This window comes from Alligator sinensis, unplaced genomic scaffold (genome assembly GCF_000455745.1).
Source record: "Alligator sinensis unplaced genomic scaffold, ASM45574v1 scaffold170_1, whole genome shotgun sequence".
Taxonomy (NCBI): Eukaryota; Metazoa; Chordata; order Crocodylia; family Alligatoridae; genus Alligator; species Alligator sinensis.
In genome coordinates, this window is record NW_005841863.1 from 2,370,103 (window position 1) to 2,392,030 (window position 21,928).

Genomic DNA, 21,928 nt, shown 5'->3' on the forward strand with positions numbered 1-21,928 from the left:
TTTTGCAAGTGTTGTCAGTCAAGATCTCCATGACATTCTGCACTACCCTACATCATTTCACCTTTACCTGCAGGTGAGACTGGAAATTTCTGGGTACAAAAATGAAGATTTTGGCACAAGCTAACATGAGCTACAGTTTCCATCCTCAATGACTTCCCTGAATTTAGACGCAACAGCCACAGAGAATATAGTGTGTGTGATATAAGCAGTTTTAAGTTGAAAGCTCATTCCCACCAAATGTCTGCATTTTTGCGAGCGCCAAGAAAGACCTCGACTCAAGTATAATATATTTCCAAGAAAAAGTCTTTGCTGTTATTCTCTCAGGCATAATTTGTTTCTTAACCAATGATGTTATTTAATCAAAACTCACACTTACATTCTTAAAAGCATTTAAAAAACAAAACAAGAAAGATATATTTCTGTGCCATAGTTTGGTTCTTAATCATCTAATCAAACTCCATAAATTTTCCACTCTCTCCAAAAATGAATTCTTGGCAGCCTTCACTGAAAAAGAAAAAAAAGTGAATGTAGAAGTTCAAAGCTGCCATTTATGTTTCTGATAATTCTAAATTAATTCCTAATCTACGAAGCATAAAGAAACTATGCTTGAGATGCAGCCCGCATCCAACCATATGGCTTAAGGAGACAGTCTCTGTGATGTGTGGCTACAGCTCTTTCTGTCCCTGGCATGCACACCTGAAGTTCATGCCCCCTAATGTAATTGGACAGTTTTGTTTGTGAAAATGGCCTGTTCTGCCAAATGCTGAAGTCCTTGCTTTGACAGATATATCACTTTTCCGAAGTGAGTGTATTTTGAAGAGAGCTGACACATGATCAAGTTCTCTTTAATATCCTTCAACAAACCTGACAGTTGTCCAGCAGGGTCTTGTGCTGTATCCAACTGTCAGCTACTACCGAGGCATTATGGGAGAATATACTAAGGAAAACAGCAGTAAGGGGAAAAATCTGTCTTATGATTTTTCTGCTAGTTAGCTTAGTATCAAAACAGGTACTTACACTTTTATTTATTTTAGCAAGCCTGCACAGAATGGGTTTAATTAGATTTCAGGTCTTACTGAACAACATTTTTTGGACTGCAGGGCTTTTTCCTATTTCATACTGAAAATCACCCAAAAGCTTGCATTTACATGCATCTAAGATTAGGTCATTTATTGAAAAGCAAAATGTTAAGACTGATCAAGACTTAATGTATGCCTTAGGATCTTCCCCAGAACCGAGCCATTTTATAAATATCAATAACTAACTACACAATATTTAGCGATACGGCACGCCTCACATTGACATTGTTGTCAAAAGGATCATGGAAAAGTGATCCTTTGTACACAAACAGATTTATCTGGTTGGTGTTTTCTTGTTTACCTTGTTCTATTATTGAAAATGCTTGTATTTCATAAAGGCTCTCATGATTTCAGCCCAGCTTTATCTACTCTTTCACTTGCCCTCATGGCCAGCATTACAGTCCTGTCACCCACCTTCCAGTTCTCTCTTTCCTACAGAAAGGAAGGGTCTGCTTTACAGGAACTCCGAATTATTTGCTGGAATTCAACCTGCAGGTCAGGTTGAATCTCCTGTAGGAAAGAAGGAATTGTTACATGGCTAGGGCAATACCATAGGTGCACGCATTAGTCTTAAATCAGAAGAATATTTGGTCCCCTCTTTTCTTCCATAAACTCCTCCAGTCATTTTCTGTACCATTTCTTTCCTCGGTGCATTTCTTTGTTGTGCTCTTATTTTTCCTGGGTCTCTTTACTCGCCAGACCTGAACCCAAATCTGATGCCCCTGATAGAGTACGGCTTTTAAAGGACATTTGGAAGGCTTTGCTTATACTGGGATTATGCCACCAGGGTAGTGTTACTGGGGTAAGTCCCCAGTAAAGAGAAGAATGGAGAGAGCAGCACAGCACTACTGGTTCTGCTTTGGGGGCTGCATCATTGGTATGAAGTACACGTATGGTTGGCACTGGTGCATTACACCCCAGTATGGACAAAGACATACAATGCAGAGATGTTCACATGCAGATACAGCAGCAGTCTTTTTTGTAGAAGATAGTAGACAAGTGGTCTTGAAGCTCTGTAGCTATAGAAGAAATGTTCTGGACTAGAGTATTGGACAGTATCTTTGCTACCCCTACTATCCCAGTGTCCCCTTAAATATTGTCCTTAGGTGACTGCCTACTTAGCCTATGGCAAAGGCCACACTTGTCTGCAATGAAGTCCCATAATCTTGGTTTATTGCATCACATGTACTGTATTTGCTCAGGCTTTTGCCTGAGGGGGTGCTTGTGGGAAATGTATAGCTTTTTTTTTCCCTCTTGTCTGAGAGACTATTTAGGCTGACATTTATCAATAAATTACACATATTGTTATACATTTTCCTGTCGTAGGAACACTCAAAGATTATGTGATGAGCACATTTTATCAATCTTGAAACATTTTTTACAAAGGTTTTTGCTGGGAGAAGTGATGGGAATGTCACAGATTCAGCACAACCTGATCACATAGTCAAATGAAAAGACATACAAGATGGCTTTTGAATCCAACCCTTGCTTTCAAGAAACATTTGGGGGAGGCTGCTATGGGCTGCTTTCCCTCCCCCAGCTTTGCAGGCCTCAGACTGCAGTAGAAATGTAACACGGGCCTGTGTTCCTACAAAGACCATAAATCTTGCACAGTCAGACAATTCAAACATTCCCCAGCTCTGAGTCTTATTTTTCTCCTCGTGGGCTAAACTGTGGAAAGCCACTCCTTGTTTTCATGTTAACTTTTTAGCTTGTTTGTTCCAAAGCCACAGCAAAAAGAATCTGCAATCAAGATCAAATCATTTTATCATCTCTTTTCTTTGAAAATAAATTTGTTCAAAAGTCAAGCAGATCATTTGTCTTCAAATTTCATTTCTCAAAGTCCAAACAGGTTATTGCCACAGTATTTTTCATCATTTCAAACTGTTGTGAAATCAGTTTATTCCCTGTTATGCTCCTCATCTATATGTTAGGATATTTCAAAATAACCCAATGCAGAGCATATAATGGAGACTGCTGTTAGTCACTTTAGCAGAAGAAACAGTTGCAGTAATGGAAGAGCTCAAGAGGATATTATTATCTCCTGACCGCTATGGGGCTATAGGTATTGCTGACCATACACTTTTGTGGATTAAAGTGTTTAGTTTCACTAGAATAGACTAAGAACAGGCTAATATTGGGGGAAATTACCTATGAGCATTTCAGTAAGTTTTAAATGAAATTCACCCTCAGTGTATTCAGCAGCTGATGCACACACTCATGCAATAGTATTTTTTGCTACAATAGCAAGATTTGTTTAATCACAAGCTGCAGTTGCTTTCTTGACTAAACAACATTCATTTCAGCAGGCAGTTCAATTATGTTATAAAATGGGAGGTCCCCAATTAGGGAAGAAAGGCAATACAAGATGAGCAAATTCACCCTGTGCTCAGGATAAGCAAGAGGCCTGTACACCATGTCAGTCCTACTTACACCTTATTTGAAAGACTTAAGTACAGCTTAAGGGCTACCTAACTAGGCCCACTGCTGGCCCACTGCCTAGGACTATATTTCATCCACAGTTCATATATCGAAGTAATAAGTCAGAGCAAGCAGATGGTATGAAACCAACAGGCTGGAGTTTGTTCACAAAATACATTGGAACAATTGCCCATGACAAAAACAAAATTCTTCAGTGTCACAATATGTCCACAGACACCTCACCAGAGACAAAGAAAAGAAGGTGTTCAAAACTGTTTGTCAATCTTTTTGTGGACCACTTGGCCTTCCATCAACAAGTGATGGCAGAACCTCAAAAGCATGAAAGGTTTAATTCAGTTAAGCACCCACAAGCTGAGGGATTGGGGTAGGGAAGTTGCCAAAGAGGGAAGACAGAGTCACCAGCATGCTTGAAGATAAAATGTTCTTTTTAACCAAGGAAGCATTCCAAGAAATAGCAAAGAATTGCAGGAACAAAATCAGAAGTTCAGAAAATGAACTTCACCTCATGAGACAAGTTAAGGACATCAAGAAGAGGTTCTAGAAGCATGTTGGCCAGAAAAGAAAAGAAATAAAAGGCAAGAAAGACCATGGAATCTGTGGGTTTATTATTAAATAGCCAGGGTGAAGTCTTGACAGAAGATACAAAGAAAGCACAGCTGCTCAACAACTATTTTGCCTAAGTCTTCACCATAAAGTTGCAATCAACTGCAACCAGACATCTTACAAAGATTATTTGGATAATGAAGGGGACAAGCTGATGGATGAGATAACAAAAGAAGCAGTTGGAGTTCTTAATGGTTCTGAATGAATTCAAGTCAGCAAGACCTGATGAACTTCATCCTAGGATACTGAAGGTACAGGAAGAGAAGATCGATCTTGGGCCCCATGATAATATTACCAAGTCAGGAGACATAGGCGAGGTACCAGAGGATTGGAAAAGTTCCAACATAGTACCCCTCTTTAAAAAAAGAGGCAAAAGGGAGGACTGGGGAAGTATAGACTAGTTAGACTCACTGTGATATACCATGGAAGTTACTGAACCATATCATTAGCAAAGTCATTTTCAAGGACCTGGTCAAGCTTGAGCTTTGATCATGAGCAGCCAGCATGGATTTATTATGACCAAACTTGATCTCCTTCTTTGCCAAGATAACTAGTTGGGTAGATGAAAGGAATGCTATGGATATAATGTGTCTGGATTTCAGCAAGGCTTTTGACAAAGACCCACACAACCTCCTCAGAAACAAACTATAGAAATGTGGGCTACACAAAACTACTATGAGGTAGATAGACAACAGGCTCTATAGCCACAAAAAAATGGTAATTATAAATGGATCCATGTTGGAATGGGAGGAGATTTTGAGTGGAGCCCGGCACAGGTCTTTCAACATGTTCATTCATGATTTGGATGCTAAAGTAGAGAGCTTCTTCAGGAAATCTGCAGACGAAGCAAACCTGAAAGGGACACATTGGAGAAGAGGAGCACAATTTAGAAGCATCTTGACAGACTGGAAGGTTGGCTGGAGCTAATAGGACGGCACTCAATGTTGACAATACTATACCTCAGGAATCAAGAATAAATATAACATCTGGTTGATGGCAGCACTATGGAAAATCTAGGAGTCTTGGTGGATTACAAACTTGATATGAGTGTTCAGCATGATGCAGTCACAGAAAAGGTGAATATGGTTTCACACTGTATCAGTTAAAGCATTAGGTGCAAAACACAAAAGGTGATAGTGCCTATTTCCTCAGCACTGGTTAGGGCTCACCTAGAGAACTGTGGATAGTTTGGGGCATTTTAAAAATGATCTGGAAAAGTTAGAGAGGGTCCAGAGGCAGCTGACAAAAAATACTAAACCATACAAGGAGAGGTTAAAGGAAACAGACATGTTCAGCTTAGGGAAAAGGCATGAGAGGAGATGATAGCAGTCAGCCCCAGGAAGGGCTGCCATAAAGACTGGTATGAACTGTGTAGGCTTTGTCTTCCTCTGTAGCAGGGTTTAGATCTGTTGGGAGTGTCCATAGTTGTGCTGCTGGTACTTGTCCCCGGGGAACAGTCATGCACGTGCACTCTGGCACACAGCAAGTTGCCCCAGGTGGGGTAGGGAAGGCTGGGGCCAGCACCTGGGCTGCCCTCAGCAGCCTTACCTGGGATCCTGGGGCTCCAGCAGTGTGCAAAGCCTGGCTGGCAGCTCGAGCATGGCTCCAGCCAGTAAAGTTCTGGTTTCAGGTGGCTAACGTTGCTACCACATGTGCCGCCTTGCTTTTTTTTCCACGCTCAGGGTCTTCTTTACACCAGGATCTCCTGGTGTAAAATTAGCAGTGCAGCAAATGCCTGCATGTGCAGTGCATGTGGTCTGCAATGCTCATAGCACATGTGTGTGCTCATCTGGAAGCACCTCTTGAATGTATTTTAATAACCACTGCAGCAGCAGGACTGACCACCATTGTCTTGTGCTTTACCTGTCCCTCCTCCCTCACCAGGAAACACCAGTGTTCTGCAGCTGGGGCAAGGTAGTTGGGCCAGGGCAGCTGTGGGGACAGAAACCCCCTTCCTCTCTCCACTCGACCCCACCCGCCTAGGCTGTGCATGGGACTGGGACCAGAGGCTGGCACTGACTGGGGTCAGTGATAGCCAGAGCATGGGGCCGGCCCAGGTTAGGGTATAGCAAATGAGCTCTGCCCAAGGCTAGAGTGCAGCCCTGAGCAATAGAGATGAGGAGACTAAGAGGAGATTTAATAGCAGCCTTGAAGAGGTGTTCAAAAGAGGATGGTGCTAGACTGTTCTCAGTGGCGGTAGAGAACAGAACAAGAAGCAACGGTCTCAAGTTTCAGCAAGGGAAGTTTAGGTTAGATATTACAAAAAAATATTCTTGCTAGGAGGATAGTAAAACACTGGAACAGGTGACCCAGAGAGGTGGTAGAAGCTTCATCTTTGGAGGTTTTTGAGGCCTGGCTAGACAAAGCTTTGGCAGGGATGATCTAGCTGGGGATGGTCCTGCTTTGAGCAGGGGATTGGTCTAGATGACCTCTTGGGCTCCCTTCCAACCTTCATTTTCTACGATTCTAACACTGCCTGGGATGGCAGTGATCACACTCTAAGGTAACCCTCGATAGGATCTGGTGCAGGCGTTTGATAAAGCGTTATAACGGAAAGCACTTTAGGTTAGTACACATCGATCCATGGTTAATTTAGAGTGGGATCTGCCATTTTAAAGGGCTTTATGTACTATAAACTTCTGTTTTGTTATGGCTGTAAAATGCTTGCTGCCATGGGCAAGTGGTGCCATCTTAGTCAGGGGGGGCACATGCCCCCCAGCGACCAGTCAGCAACTGGGGGGGAGGGGGTTCCCCCTGTGCCTGATCACACCAACTAGGAAGTGGCTGCGGCTCTTCATCTGGTGCTCCCACTCCCCAACCAGTGCTTGCAGGGGGGGTCACCGGCACTCCCGCCTGCCCCCTGCCCATCGCCTAAGCAGGGAGCGCAGCCTGACAGAGGGTGCACTAGTGCTCTCAGGGGGTGCACATGCACCCTCCATGCATCACCACTGCTTTCTGCATGCTTAAAGTGCATTAAGTGTAACATCCGTACCTAGCCAACGATTTGCTTCAGATGATCCTACCTCAAGCAAGGGATTGTACTAGATGACCTCTAGGGACCCTTCCAGCCCTACTTTTCTATGATCTCCTAACCCATCTGAAATCCTGTTGTAGTAGACTCAGTAATGCTCAGTGCTTCTACTTCTATACTTCAACCACACCAGAAATTACAGTCAAGAAAAAAAAATATGGGAAATTATTTAACTAAATCCTGCTGATCTGAAGTGGTTGGCACAATTTACAGGTGTACATTCAAGAAATTAGAACCAAACTCATTTCTGTGATCAATATTGACTTGCAGATAATAGGCTAGTTTCTACTCCAAGAGGAAGAAAGGAAGAACGAACCCTGGAATAAAACAATATAGTGAAATGACTCATTGGTTATGTAAATTTTCTGCTGTAATTGTTTCACTATTAAAAATGTTTTGGTGAGAACATTTTGTTGAATCAAAATTGATTGTAACAAAAAGTCAATCCAGGCAATAATCTAAAAGATGTCAAATACTTAAAAAGAAGAATTAAAATAAATAGGAGATGGATTTTGTGAAACACAGACTCTTTGTTCATCTTTTGATGGTTAGACACATGCCTCAACGAAAGATTTGTCTTAAGCTCCCATTTCAGTTTCCAGTCGTCAGTGAGTTATGCACCAACTGAAGTATCTGCATTTGTGAAGTGTTTATGATCACTTCAGAATTACCAGCTTCCCATGAATGTCTGATTTATGAGCAATCTGTTAAATATTTGAATCAGATTTGCTTACCTGAACTAATCCATCTGAAAAAAATAAATGTTCTTCTCAAATGCCAGAGGTTATGTCATGTCACATTGCAAACGTTAGTGAAAACATACTATTATCAGAGAAATTTGTTAACAATCCCGAGGATATGCAATGAACAGACATCCTTTGGATTATTGATTCTCTACTTAATGTAAGGTTGGTTCCTTACATTAATAATTATTAGCTGCAGTTAAACTTCCTTTTTCAGAGTGGTGCACAGCAGAATAAAACAACATTTCAAGTCCAAATTTGATACTGAAGTTCAATCTATCAAATAGCAAAAGATTGGCCGCTGAGACACAGAAGGAATACTGCATGCATGTTACATCTGTTCTGCAACTTAGGCAACTGAAAACTCAGCCAGTTCAGTTTACAGATTTACAGTTCAGTAGCACCATGCCGCTACTTCTATAACAGGATCTCAAAGCACGATATGATCATTAATGAAATAAGTCCCACAAAGCACAAGACAATGGACAAAGGATGGGAAGAGAGACGGAAAAGGAGGGAGAAAGAATAAGCTGAGCAAGGAAAGAGAGAAAACAGAAAAGGGAAGGAGAATAGGGGGAAAAAATGTTTGAGGAGAATAGCCAAAGAGAACTCAGTGACTGAAGAGTTGCACAGAGCAGTGGGCAAATCTTTAAAAAGGTACAGAGTTTAAGAAGAGTTTCTGCAAAGCTTGTATGCTCATCTGAAGCTTATTAGATCTCTTGAAACCTCTTCCTTCAAACACCCTTCTTTCTCAACTCTGTCTTTCCTTTCTCTTCCCCAGGGCCTGTGAACAACCAGCATTCCTTTTCCTTTTGCTATCAGGGCACATTCTGCTGTTTCCTTTTACTCATTACCTCACCCTGAAGAGATAGGCTCCAACAGCTCCCTATGTCTTTCCAAGGCCCATACCATTGGGTCATGAATTCTTCCCCATTTTTTCTTTAGGGGGGAGAGGATTCACACCCTATATACACATTGGGAACACGTATGTAGTTAGAAATATTCCACCACGTGTCCTCTGGAATTTTTACCATTCCATAAAGAGAAAATGCTGCCATCGTCCAGATGCAATCTGAGATCAATTCTTCCAGCTGCTCCAGCACTCCATACCTATAGAAACCGTGGTAGTCTTCCAACTATATTCTTTTCCAATAGTCTTTGAACATTGTCAGCTGTTACGATTATACATCACCCCAATATTTTAAAGTAACCACATAAGCGTTCCTTGCCAAGTTTACCTGTCCTTAGACTTCATATGCAACCTTCACTATATAACATACTCCATTTAATCAATGCTTAATCGGGACATTTTATTGGAACATCTCCCAGGAATCAGTTTAGCTAATGATAATGAATGACCATGACTACTGCATTCCTGGGATACTGTTTGTAAAATAAAAGTTCACCTTAATTTGGCCAGTTTAGTTTGGCATTCTAACTCCCTGCCTTTGAATCCAGATGTTGCTTTGTAAGTAGTAAAAGAGGTAAGTGGGTCATACAGGAGATTCACTCAGTATCTGTGAAAATCCAGGCACTAGGCTTCATTTCACCTACCAAAAAGTTCAGATACCCAAAACTGATGCTTTTTAAACCTGGGGCTGGAATGATTTGACTGCACATGCAAACCGCATAACTAGCTGCTTAAAATACTCAACTCTGTGTCTGAGCCAGCCATTTTTTTTACAGACACAAAATCACATACACATCATAGAAAGTTGGGCAAAAACTCTGTAAACTTCACATTTAAACTCCTAGATGGAGCAGCGCTGAAGTTGCTAACCTCTAAGAAGGTTATCCGTTTGGCTGGAATGTGTATTACCCTAATGAACTTTGCCTGCAATTCTATAATCTGATTCAGATATTTAGGCCCATGTTACCTGTAAGCTACTTCCTGTCTATGCTAGGATGCAAACAGTTAGGAAAGAAAGAAAAGAATTTTAGTCATACGTTATTCCTTCACTTAACCATAAGAGAGAAGTACCAGACTTGTCCAAGAAAGCCTTTCCTTCTAAGATTTTCAGCTTATATTAAAAAACTCAAGGTTTTAATAATTTGAATAAGCTTCTACTAAGCATCTACATTTTAGGGTGCTTATCCAAATTCCCCCCCAAGCCTTACAAAAATCCCTTTTCACCACTTCATTCCCTAATAGTTGTCATTTCAATAAATATCAGAGCAATTAAACCCCCCATCAATCAAAAATATTGCTTTCTTGCAGGCCTGTCATTTTTTTAAAGCAAATTGTGATCTACTTTTTCTAACAGCTCTTGAATGTTATAGCATAACCCTTCTGCCAGGCGCTGTTAGGCAGTAAATAGGGCTGGGTACAATTTCTAGGGTTTCCAACTAACACTACTCAAATAATAATGGCTCAAGCCTAACCCAAACTGCCCTGTCTATTGCTCCTGGTGAGCAAAATTACCCCACTTCCAAGAAAAGAGTCTGTAAGGTTAAACAAGTAGAGCATTTATTGAAAGGAAAAGCACAGTAGACAGCAGTCTAGGAAAGCCTAAGGGAGAAATTAGGAGTAGGTACAAAGTTTCTTAGCAGTAGTCTTGACCCAGTCCTCTTCCCAAAGCTATAAGCCACTTTCCTTCCCTCTTTGTTTTACCCCACATTTGGTTCACTGTTCTGGCTCAAAGGCAGTATCTCTTGTGATCTCTCACCCTTACTGGGTACACGGTTTGTGGGGGCTGTCCTCCCTACCCAGCTGAGGCAATTGCTCCTCTGGGACTGGATAGGGAAGCCCTGCAGCATTACAGCTCTTTTGGAGAGGAAACAGAAACATACAGACCCCTGGTTGAGTCCATACCACCATAGGAGTACTCCTAGATGCTGATGCTGCTTCCTCTCTTTCATTGTCTTCCTCATCCCTCACTCTTTTCCTTTCTTTATCTTTCCCAGGCTTCCTTCACCCCATCACTGCAGGCTGCAGCACAGGTTATGGTGACCCCAATCCCAGTAACATCTAACGTATCTCAGTTACCCATTCACATTTAAACATGGCTGGTAGTGTTGTATGTGCCCCAACTGAAACTTAACAACATTTTAACAAAATTGTCCCAAACTGTTATAAAACATGCATGCAACTGACTGGCATGCAAATGAGACTCAGCTGCTCTAATCAGTTCCTCCTGGGCTCATCCATAGCAGAAAGCTTCTTTCTTGTTATGGCCTCATCCACTGAAAGCTCTCCAGAAATGCTAGATCTTCAGGGGAATCATTTTATGTGGTGCTCTTCCTATCTATGGGGACAGTACTAGAGAAGGTGCTAAGGGGCTCATTTGAAATCAACAATCCAGATTGGCATCATTTGTGAAGCTATGGCAAGGATTAATGTCTGAATAACATCTCAGGAACAATAGGCAGGGAGAGGAATCAGCTGGCAAAGAGCTTTAAAAGGGAAGAAAAGTCATTTATGTTTGCTATGAAGGCAAAAGAAAGACTGTGAAGGAACTAAAGATGAGTTGATCTGGTGAAATGGATAAGGCAAGAAAATCAACTTTGGGTGCATCTACACAATACACATTAATGAGCATTAGCCTAATTTAATACGCATTACAGATGCAGGTATCAAATGTAGTCGCAATTAGTTAATACACAGTAATGCACATATAGACGTGATCCAGCACTAACTTTAGTGCCAGGTCTGTCCAGCCACTAGGGGGCTGGCCTGAGCCCAGCCCCAGGGCTCTTGCCCGGGTGTCTCTCCTCCCCCAAGGCTGGGCTGCTCTCTGGCAGCCCCCAACTGCAGGCTATAAAAAACTGTGGCTATTTTGTTCCCTGGGGCACACAAACCAGGAGCCTGGACAAGACTTGTTCTATGCAGGAGGCTAGCAGGCCCCGTGTGCCCCCTGAACAAACCACAGGCTGTCTGTGCCTGGCCTGTCCCCCTCCAGAGCTGCCAGTTGGCCACAGGTGAGTATTGCAAAGTGTCGCAGCTTGCTGCACCCCTTGCCCAGCCCTGAGATCCCCCAGGGCTGCTGCCTGACTGTCTCTGGCAGCAGGGCCAGCACTTACTCCCTGCTGCTGCTCACTCCTAGCTGCCTCCTGTGCTTCCAGGTCCTTTACTGAAATGTCTCTGCTATGTGGCTCCCAGTCCCTGGCTGTGACCCTGTGCTGGGTGCTGCTGGCATCTGTCCAGGGCTGGTCACAAAGGGATAGCCCAGAGAGCCGGCACAGGGCTGGCATCCCAGAGAACTGGTGCAGGACAAGAATGTCATTGTACTCCTCCCCCTTGAGGCCTAGCCCCGCTCACATGCACACACTTGTGCTGACCACCAGGCCCCCAACTGGAGCCTGGAGGAGGTTGGCAGTCTCATGGCACTCAGGCTGTGCCAACATGCAGAGGCAGTTTGTGTGGAGCAGGTGCTCAAAGCCCATATTTATGAGGCCCTGTCAGGTGGGATGCAGGAGTGAGGGCATTCTTGGTCAGTGCAGCAGTGCCTCATAAAGGTCAAGGCCTTGAGGTCACAGTAGATGGCCATGTCTGACTTCAGTCATTGGTCCGGTCATGCCCAGAAGCTCAGAAGTCTATAGCCTTTATGCAGGAGCTGGCCCACATTTTGGTGACCCGGGAGCCAGGCCTCCCCCCATGAGTGCCATTGCCCATGGGCACCCGTGCAGCACAGCCAACCTCCAATCTGAGGCCAGGCAGTGCATGACCCCAATGAAAAGCATCTTATTTCTGAAAAACTGCAAATTCTCACAAAAGACATCTGTCTCTTGCTTATGCAGGGTCAACAACTGGACACAGGAAGAAGCCACCAACCCCTGCAGGGATGCGGTCTCCAGGTCATCCACCACTGGAGCCACCCAGATGCACTGGCTGCACCAGGGACTGGACCTCTTGCTCCAGTGGCTGGTGGGGGGGGGGGGCAGAGTGGGAGGTGCAGGAGCAGGTGTGGGAGGTGTGGGAGCTGGCATGCTGGGTGGAGGACATTGCCTGAGCAGAGACACAGGACTAGCTGCAGCTAGACCACTTGGCCCACATAGAGGCCCTGGAGCACAGCCCTTGGGTCTCACCCACTGCCCCATAGCAGGCCCCCGCCTGGCCCTGAGAGGAGGTCCTTGGGTACCACCTGCCCACAAGAACCCTTGACCCAGCCCCTGCCCCCAACCTGCTGCCACCTGCCTAGTCCCAGACCTGCCACTCTCCCCTGTACCACACAGTTCAAGACCCAGCCATGCATTGAGGCCACTAGCCTCTGGGGTTGCCATGGCCCCTGGACCCACAGGGGAACATCCAGGGCCTGGGGTGCTGGGTACCTGTTCTGGAGCTCTGCTCCCTAGCCCCTCCCCCCAAAAGCCCCCCACTCAGGGCTTGAAGACCCAAAATAGTGTATATAGTTTCCTCCCTGTATATAGTTTTTCACTTGTAAATGGGGACAGTACTAGAGAAGGTGCTAAGGGGCTCCTTTTATTGTTAGTGGGTGGTGGAGGGGTACTGTTGGTTGAGGGTAGAGATGGTTCTGCTTGTTGAGGGGTGGGGGTTGTAAGCATAATAAAACATTTTTGTTTCACCCATGTGCATGTCCTGAAAGTGGCGCTGGGGGAAGGCAGGGGGTGAGGGGTGTGTGGGAGGTGGGGCAGGTGGACTGTAGTGGGGAGTGCAGGAGGAGAGGGTCTAGCAGCTCATGCCCACAGCTCATGCCCTGCTTCCCACAGCTCATGCCCTGGCTCCCATTGGCAGGTGTGGCTTCCCTGGGGCCTGGGCAGAGAGTGCCTCCTGGGGCCAGTAGGGCCATCGCCATGGGTAGCAGGAGCATGGGGCACTGGTTATCACTGGCAGGGGCTGAGCTGGAGCAGCAGGGCTCCGTGTGTCACTGGCACGAGTAGAGGCAGTGGCAGCTCTGGTGTGGGGAGGCAGGGGAGGCACAGAGGGAGCTGGTGCATGCTGCCCCTATACTGAGCATGCAGTTCATGGGCAGGGATGGGACTAGCCAAGGATCAGAGTTTCCAAGATGGCTGCCAAGTGCGGGCAGCTGGGGCTGGCTTCAACATGGCTGCTAAGTGCTGGCAGCCATGGGGCTGGAGGCTGGAGCTCCCTCAAGTGGCCATAGGGGCACACAGCAGGATTTGGGACTAACTTTAGTCCCAAATCCCTGCACATGTAGACACCCGCCAAAATTCACTTAATGCACATTAGCTTAATGCACATTAAATTGAGTCGTGCTTATTTTCATGTGTAGATGTGCCCTTTGTGAAAGTTTGAAGTGAGGCAAGATGAGGTTTCTTGAGGCTGAAGAGGAGATCGCAGCCATCAAGACCTGAGATTATGAGGACCTGGCAATGAGATTTAGCTGTGAAGACAGGAGTGAAAGTTGACTTTTAGAAGGCTACATGGGGAGCCTTCTAAATTTAGCAAGATTCAGACAAGGCCTAGATGTGGGTATTTTGAGAGGGAATGGAGTCTTAGGCTATGAGCCCGAGTCTTAGGGAGGATTTAGCACTCCATGCTAGGACAAAAAAGGGGAAATGGAAAGATATGAGGGGGAGGATTGAAGTGCTAGGTTTTGGTCATCTTGAGTTTAATTTCACAGCTGAACAGTCATGAGGAAACATCAGAAGAGCAGGCCAGGAACTTAATTTGGACAGAAGAATATGTCAGAGGAAAGATGGTTCTGCAAGTCATTAGCATTAAGATTTGTGGTGATCTACACAAGGCTGTACTGCACCTGAATGAGGGGTTGGAAGAAGTATTCACTCTCCAGAAAACTAGCTCAGCTGAGGAAGATTTTGACCTTTCTTTTGTTGCAGCTGCATAGTTGAAAGGAGGAAAGACTTCCAAGAATTCTTCAAGGACACACCTAAATTTGTCAACTTACTTCTTCCTTGAATGAAAGTTCTTGTTTCTCTTATTTCCTCTCTCCTGCAGATTTCAACATAATCAAATACCTCCTTTTGAAAACAGACTCTATTTTTACCTAATATTTTAAGAATGCACCCATTTATTATTGAAGCCCAATTTTCTGACCCATCATGAATCTAATTCCTACAAGTCCTATTTTCATCTGTGAAAACAAGTATTGACCATGCAGGAAGGTAAAGAGCTGAAACCAACTTACCTTTATTTTTAAATCCAAGTAAAGTTTTGCTTTGCAAATGCAACCATTGTCTGTATATTTGGGTTTGGGATTATTCTGTTGCAAATTTTGGCTGTTCCAGCCTCCCAAGAGTGCAATTAATATTAGAAAAGCTGCATGCAGTGGTTCAAAGACTATGACAAGAAATACTGTCTAATGTGCGAGTGTCTACAAATATGATTTCTGAATCACTTTTTACCTTGAATTTTCTTAAGCTTGAAAAAGACATCAACTGGACATTCTTAGAAATATTCTATTGCTCAATACACTCACAGTGAAGTCATTATGCAAGATCTATTTGGCAAGTATTTTGACGAGGGAAGGTGTGGGAGTTTTTCTAGGTGTTTTTAAAATTTACTGCAAAATTGTGCTATGTAAAGAGGTGGATACTTCTAAGAAAAGTCAAACGTGCTACCTGTAGAATCTTCTTTGTATCAATCCAGAATTCATTACTCCTCATATTCTGACCTATTAATATATGAGGTGGCACTATACAGTGAGTGAAATAGCCTGTATCAAGGTCTGAGTATTTGTGGATGAATAACTACTAGGAAAAAAGGCCACCTCAAACTCAGTTCGCTTGTGATCTCAGCCAGATTTGAAATCAATCTTTCGAAATGAGGAGCTTGCCCATGAATCCACTACATAACCTAGACCTCCCAATATGTTGTTAACATGCTTGCAAACGTCACCTCAAACATTATGATTGTATTTTTATTTTGTATAGCTGCCTAGGAAAAGGGATCTCATAATAGGGTCATTATTCTATTTCAGGTTTGCCACACTGAGGCCCCCGACAAGATGTTCATTTAAAGGCGTGATGGAATCGTCCCTAATCCCAATAATTGCACCTCCTGCCACATCACACATGCATAGCAGGAGGTGTGGCTGAGGTATTGGGGATGAGATCCCAATTGTGCCCCATTGCCAGTGCAGAGGCAACTTAGGGTCATGATCCCAGGTTCCCTCTGCATGAGCAAGTAGCAAGCTGGATGCCTGGTGCACTCCCATGGCTGAGAGCATCAATCAGCAGTCCCAGCCTCAGGAGCACACCAGCCACATGTTCAATTTAAGGGACATAATTTTTGTTATAATTTTGTAGTTATTCCCTGTGTATTGCACCACTAAGTCCATGAGCGTATGGCCAGGTTACTACTTAAGATATGATTAACTGGCTAATCATGTCTTTAGTATAATATTTCTTCAGCAATGGACCACTCCACTCCACCCAAAGAGAACCTCCGTGATGTGACTCTATATGGACTGAGACACTTTCGTTGACCTACTTCCTCCACCATTGCGGACCATTGTACTGGTTTGTGTGCATCTATCTTCTTTCTCTCTCAGCGTCGTGAACCCCCTTCCCCACCTCCCCCACCCCCGGGCTTAGTTGGTTAATATTGTATTTTCTGTAACCTAGTTGCGTTCCCCGCCTCACCCCCATCCCTCTAATGTTAGTCCCTCACTCGGGCAATTTGTATTTCCCTACTGGCTTTGTCATCTTTTTGGATTCACAATCCTAATCATCTACTAATAAAACTCAATCTGCTAGGAGCCTGAATATTTTGAGTACTTTAAACCTCACAAAGTTTTCGGCATCCCTTTCTTATTACCTCAGTTCTCAATTTTCCCTGACACTGTCTCATTGTAGCAAGTCTTCCTCCTAATATTGCACTCACCGCTGTCTTGCTTGTTTGTGCCCTGTCAAAAATAAAGAAAGTTTCAATGTCTTAAATTTAATCAAAATGTTCTTGATGGAGATCATTAAACATCGCACAGAAGCATTTAATTCAAAATTTACTATCGCCACAATTGTGGAGATTGAGTAACTGAAAAATCAACTTTATGTCAGAGTAGTTTGTTAGAATGTTTGTTTACTCTTCAACTGAGACATGCTAATTACAGTAAGAGGTCTTCACAAGCAATTTGGTTGGTGAATGCGATTGGTTAATGGATAAGGAGAGATTCACAAGTAAACACGTACAGTACTAGCTGCTACAAGTTATTAGGACAAAGGGAGTCTCACAATTTGCCCGTCAAATTTGATGTGTAGCCACTTAGATGTGGAAGGGGACAGGTCAGTGTTTGCACACGAAAATGGAAATGTGTGCACTAAACTGCCTGATGAGAATGCAAAAGGGTGCATGTGCTTATGAGGAACTAAAGGTTACTTGTTACACAAATATGACTTTTGCCAACTCCATGCAAGTGGTTAGCTTTGTGTTCCTTCAATCAGGGGGGCTCTCATAAAGCTTGCCAGGACATTTTGGAAGACCCAGTTTGGAAACGGGTTCCCACCTGTGTGTCAGAAACAATTTTCCTGAGTTTGAGGGCATTTTTCATTGCTTTCTGAATGGAGAGCATTCTTAATAAATATTTGCATTTGTTATACATGAGCATGACAGATAATCATAAATGAATCTTCCTCCAGTGTATTGATTAAGAATGCCTGTAAATAACTGTTGCACTGTGGCAGGAAACTAAATGGTAGTAGTTTATATTTCATCACTTAACTTGGGGGTCCAGAACAAGGTTATCTGCAAGTGGGCAAGTACAGAAATCATTATATTATGGCAAGGTATTTATTTAGCTGAATTTATGTTCAAGATGGGAAAACCTTAAACAAATAGGACACCTAATAAATGGTTTGGTCAGTTTGTGATTAAGCTTTACAGAAACAGGAAACCCGCTTTTTAAAAAACAAGGAAAGTCCGTTGTATATTGTGCTCTTTTCTTGTTGTTTTCATTGATACACAATCTTGTTTTGTTCTTTAACTTCAAAGGATTTTTTTTAATGATAAATAAATTATTGCATTAGGCCCTCCTCCAAAAGTTGTCAAAGTTTTAAGTCTTAAAAAGAAAAAACACTGCTTTTAAACAGGACTTGTGTATGCAAACAAATCCTGAGTAAATAGATTATATTGTGGTATGAAAATGAATCCCATTATAGAACATCTGTTGTTCTCTTACCTTGCTTGGCATTTTCTCCAGTACACACATGCTTATTGAACCTGTCTCCTGTTTAAGTTCCAAATCTTCATTCCTTTTCATTCTGCGTCTATGATGTCTCTCTCTCTAGGTGCATTTTGTCTGTTCTTTTCAGACACAGTTAGGTGTTTTTTCCTTCTATCCCAGCCAAACTTTATAAAACCATGCTCTTTTTTCCTTTCAGATTTCTTTCATCGTCTCTCTCCCCATTAGCTCCTGACCTCAGGGCTGAGCTGTGCTATCCCCTGAAAATTGGCAGAGTCCCTAACTAGCAAGCCTTGCAAGTGGAACATGAAGCTTAGTAGGCTCAGCTCCATCAGGAGGTGTTAAACCCATGAAATTCCAATGGGCTTGAAAGCTATAAACATGAGCCTGAGTTCTCCTGCCTTATCCTTAGTTTACATTGTAAATATGAATGGAGTCATTTTATTGTAATTAGCTGGAAGCGGTACAGCTTGTAGATGTTTTATAGAATGAACACTATGAAAACTATAACAGTAAAACTGTTATGGTGGTCATAATACATTTTCTGCACTAAATTAAATTATGTCATAATACATAGGCCATTTATTAAAGAAACAACATTTAATGGATTTTAAGTGGCAGGTACCAAATGAAGAGCTCAAGTTCTTTGTATTCATTAAGGTCCAAATAGTGACTTGCCCACTACCTTTGGGTGGTGTAGTGCCATCAGCATGGTGAGAGAGAGGTTGAGTCCCTACAGCTGTCCCTCTTACATGGGGGGTGGGCAGGACTGGACAGGCAGGGAATGCTCAGGTGCTCCCCCAAACTCTGTAGTGTCACAGAGCTGGCGCTATACTGGGAATAAACTCGCTTTAGTTTACTCCTCCATCACAGGAGTAAGGAGACCAGCCCACAGTCTCCCATCAGTGATGCATGACTAGGTTCTGTGCTTTTCTAGCTACAGAATTTGGCAGGGAATGAAAAAAGGCCAAGTGCTTCTGCCTCCTGCTTCTCCTGAAGCTGGACTGGAAATCTCCTTTCCAGGGCAGGCAGACATTGAAACATCCTAAACTGGCTCTCCCACAATGTAACATTTTTCATGGGAAGGGTTGTCTTCCTGCCAACCACCTTTAATTATTACATGATCTTTGTCAGAAGATGATAAAAACTCTCCTACAGCAGTGCTGGAACAGTACAATCAAACCAGGTGCAGAAAAGTTGCATAAGTGATATACAGTATTGCTGGAAACCATGTGAGATCTACTGGACAGGGCATTAGATAGGCACTCATAGGACCTCAATCTTGGCTGAAAACAGTATGTGACCGTGGGCAAGACATCTGCCCCTAGACTATTGAACTTGTTACTTCTTTAGTACAAGGGCATTTTCTTCAAATCTGTGTGTACAGCACCTATCCAGCTAGCACAATGAGGCCCTGATTTCAGTTGGGACCTCTGGCTGTAATTCAAATAAATTATAATGATACGGAGGATCCTTATGATATACCTACAAAGAAGCATTTCCCAGTCCCACATTCGAAGCACTTCTATAGGATTCTCTGCTTCACAACCAGATAAGAAAAAAAAAGTGTCACGCAAAGTATTAGCTGTTTTTAGGACATAGCCATACATATTTTTCAGATGTCTGTTAGAATGCTAAGCTTTGAGGGCATCTGACGGAAGATAGCTAACTACATAAACCACTTGTGAAAATTATGCTTCATTTTAAATTCAGAAGCATTCCTAGTAGCAGAGAACTTTATATAGAGCTCTCATGAACATGGCTGTATGAACATTCATGGAGCATATTCAATATTTCCCCATTATTCCACTTAGCCAAGATGCATAATCTCATATGCTAGTGTATAAGTGTTGCCAGAAATAACAGATCATTGGTTACAGAACAGTTTTAAACAGGTTCTTCTGCTGGCAATTTATGCAGAAGTAAACATAGGTTATCCAACAATAAAAAGAAAATATGCCATTTTTATTACCTCTGCTTCACTGCTGCAGACACAGAAACACACCTGTTAACAAATATGAGAATGAGTATGTAGGGATCTTCCCTGTGCAATGCGCCTGGTGCTGGGACAATCTGAGAATATTCTGATGTTCCTATATCCCCAGGTATAACCCAACTATTATATTATACCATTGCATACCATGACAGATCATATTTATAAATACTTAAAACAGCCTAATCAATGGAATATGGTAGACCCTGGTACACCAGATATTCAGTTTACAGCTTCCAAGTAGACTTGCAGATGGTCATTTTATTTTCCGTAAAGTTTTCTTTTACATTTCAAGTGCTGCACTTGATGGTTTATTAAAGGGTTTGCCAGAATTAGTTTTATCTAAACAGTGGCAATAAACTTTACTACTGGCTCTTTACCCTGCAAGATTTTGTATTTCTCTGGCCATCCTTCTTTATCTAACTTATTTTCCACTACGATTTTCCCTTTGTCTGGCCTGCAACATATTTGTGACTACACAAATAAACAATATCAGATCGGTAGATGGATCTTCAGGCCCAAACTCCAGAGTAAATTCCATAATCAACTAGGCTGAATGATGCTTTTAGTAGGCCAAGGCTGATACTAACTATAATTCACATTCCCTGGGTACATTGCTCTGTAATAAAGCTTGAATGTCAGACATCTCAGCCAAGAGCTAACATACCTGTTTGAACTAGTCTTGTGCCAATGGAAACATATCAGAAACTGAAAACATTTAGCCTACTGTATAATCGTAAATGGATTCTTTTTAACCAAATGAAGAATAATCACCTATACATAAGCACACAGATATATGTTAAATGTTAATAGGTAATAAAGCTCTAAACCACTCCTAGCTGGCATCCTCAGAATAATGTTACTGTAAATAAATATATTGAAAGCTAATAGAGCCCAAGACATTTTTGCCCATCAGTCGTATTAGTTTAACAGGACAAACTTTCATTATATACTGACATTTGGTACATACAATATGAGGTTTATATACCAAATGTCAGAATATAAAGATATTTGAGCCCTTTTATTTATGTATTTAAGAGTTATTAATTTGAGTGACCTTATTTAATCAAAGCTGCAATTGAACTGCCTTTTAATAAAAATTCATGTCTACAAATTTCAAAATAGAGCTGTTGCTTCTGAAACAGATATTAGTTGCTGTTTAACACTCAAATATGTACTTAGCCCTCCTAAGAATGCTTTTTTCCCCTCTAAGCTGGCAACTCCAGCATGCACAATAGTTTAATCGTATATTGTTCTCTGAGTACTAACCCTTTACAAATCATATGACATAAAAAGAAAAATAAGTAACATTGTAAAGACAGTAATGAGAACTGTTGAGCTAAAGTGCCTCTTAAAGAAATCCTAATAAATTCCAGAATTTCTAGTCTTCTGGCAAGCTTTCCATTTAGAATAAAATCAATGATCAATGGTTGCAAACAGTCAGCATCAGGCTTGCATGCCTCCAGAGCAGAAAAAACTCATAGACGAAAGATGACATTTAAAGGAAAAAAGCTGACATTGACTCCATCACTGTCATTGCTTCTGCCATAAAGCAGCTTCAAATATTAAAACATTTTTCATCTGTGCTGCATTATTGGCACCAGAAATTGTTTTCTCTCTGTCTGATACTCACTTGAACTGCAGCAGAGCTCCCCAGAGACTCCAGATTGTTACCAAGGCCTCATAACATATTGGCAGTTGATGTGGTGGTGTTCATGTACACTTGCCACTCACAAAAGAGGCTTCCCCTCCCTTCTCGCACTCCCAGGCAAAAGAAAATGCTCAGACAGGAATTTGACTCAAGTTCTTTGACTTGGATGTGAGAGCTGTTGTGCATCATTTTGTGTGGCCTTCCTAAGCCTTGTGTGGGTGTGTGTCTAGGGATGCAGTGTACATATGTGGTTTTGCATGAATGTCCTAAACAGTTAACCAGGAACACAGATTTTTCAGCTGTATTCCTCTCTATCATGTAAATTCCT

At 42.5% G+C, this 21,928-nt stretch overlaps 1 long non-coding RNA gene across 2 annotated transcripts in view; it reads right to left on the reverse strand.

Moving 5' to 3' along the window:
- Nucleotides 1–427: 427 nt before the first annotated feature.
- LOC102377391 overlaps nt 428–21,928 on the reverse strand; it is a 78,111-nt gene continuing 56,610 nt past the window's right edge. The window contains exons 1-3 of one of the 2 annotated variants that reach the window (XR_323001.1): nt 16,597–16,625; nt 1,494–1,589; nt 428–504 (exon numbers count right to left, since the gene is read on the reverse strand). This is a non-coding gene — a long non-coding RNA (uncharacterized LOC102377391). Of the gene's footprint in view, nt 505–1,493; nt 1,590–16,596; nt 16,626–21,928 lie in introns of those variants that run through there. The other variant, XR_323000.1, reaches the window with a different exon arrangement.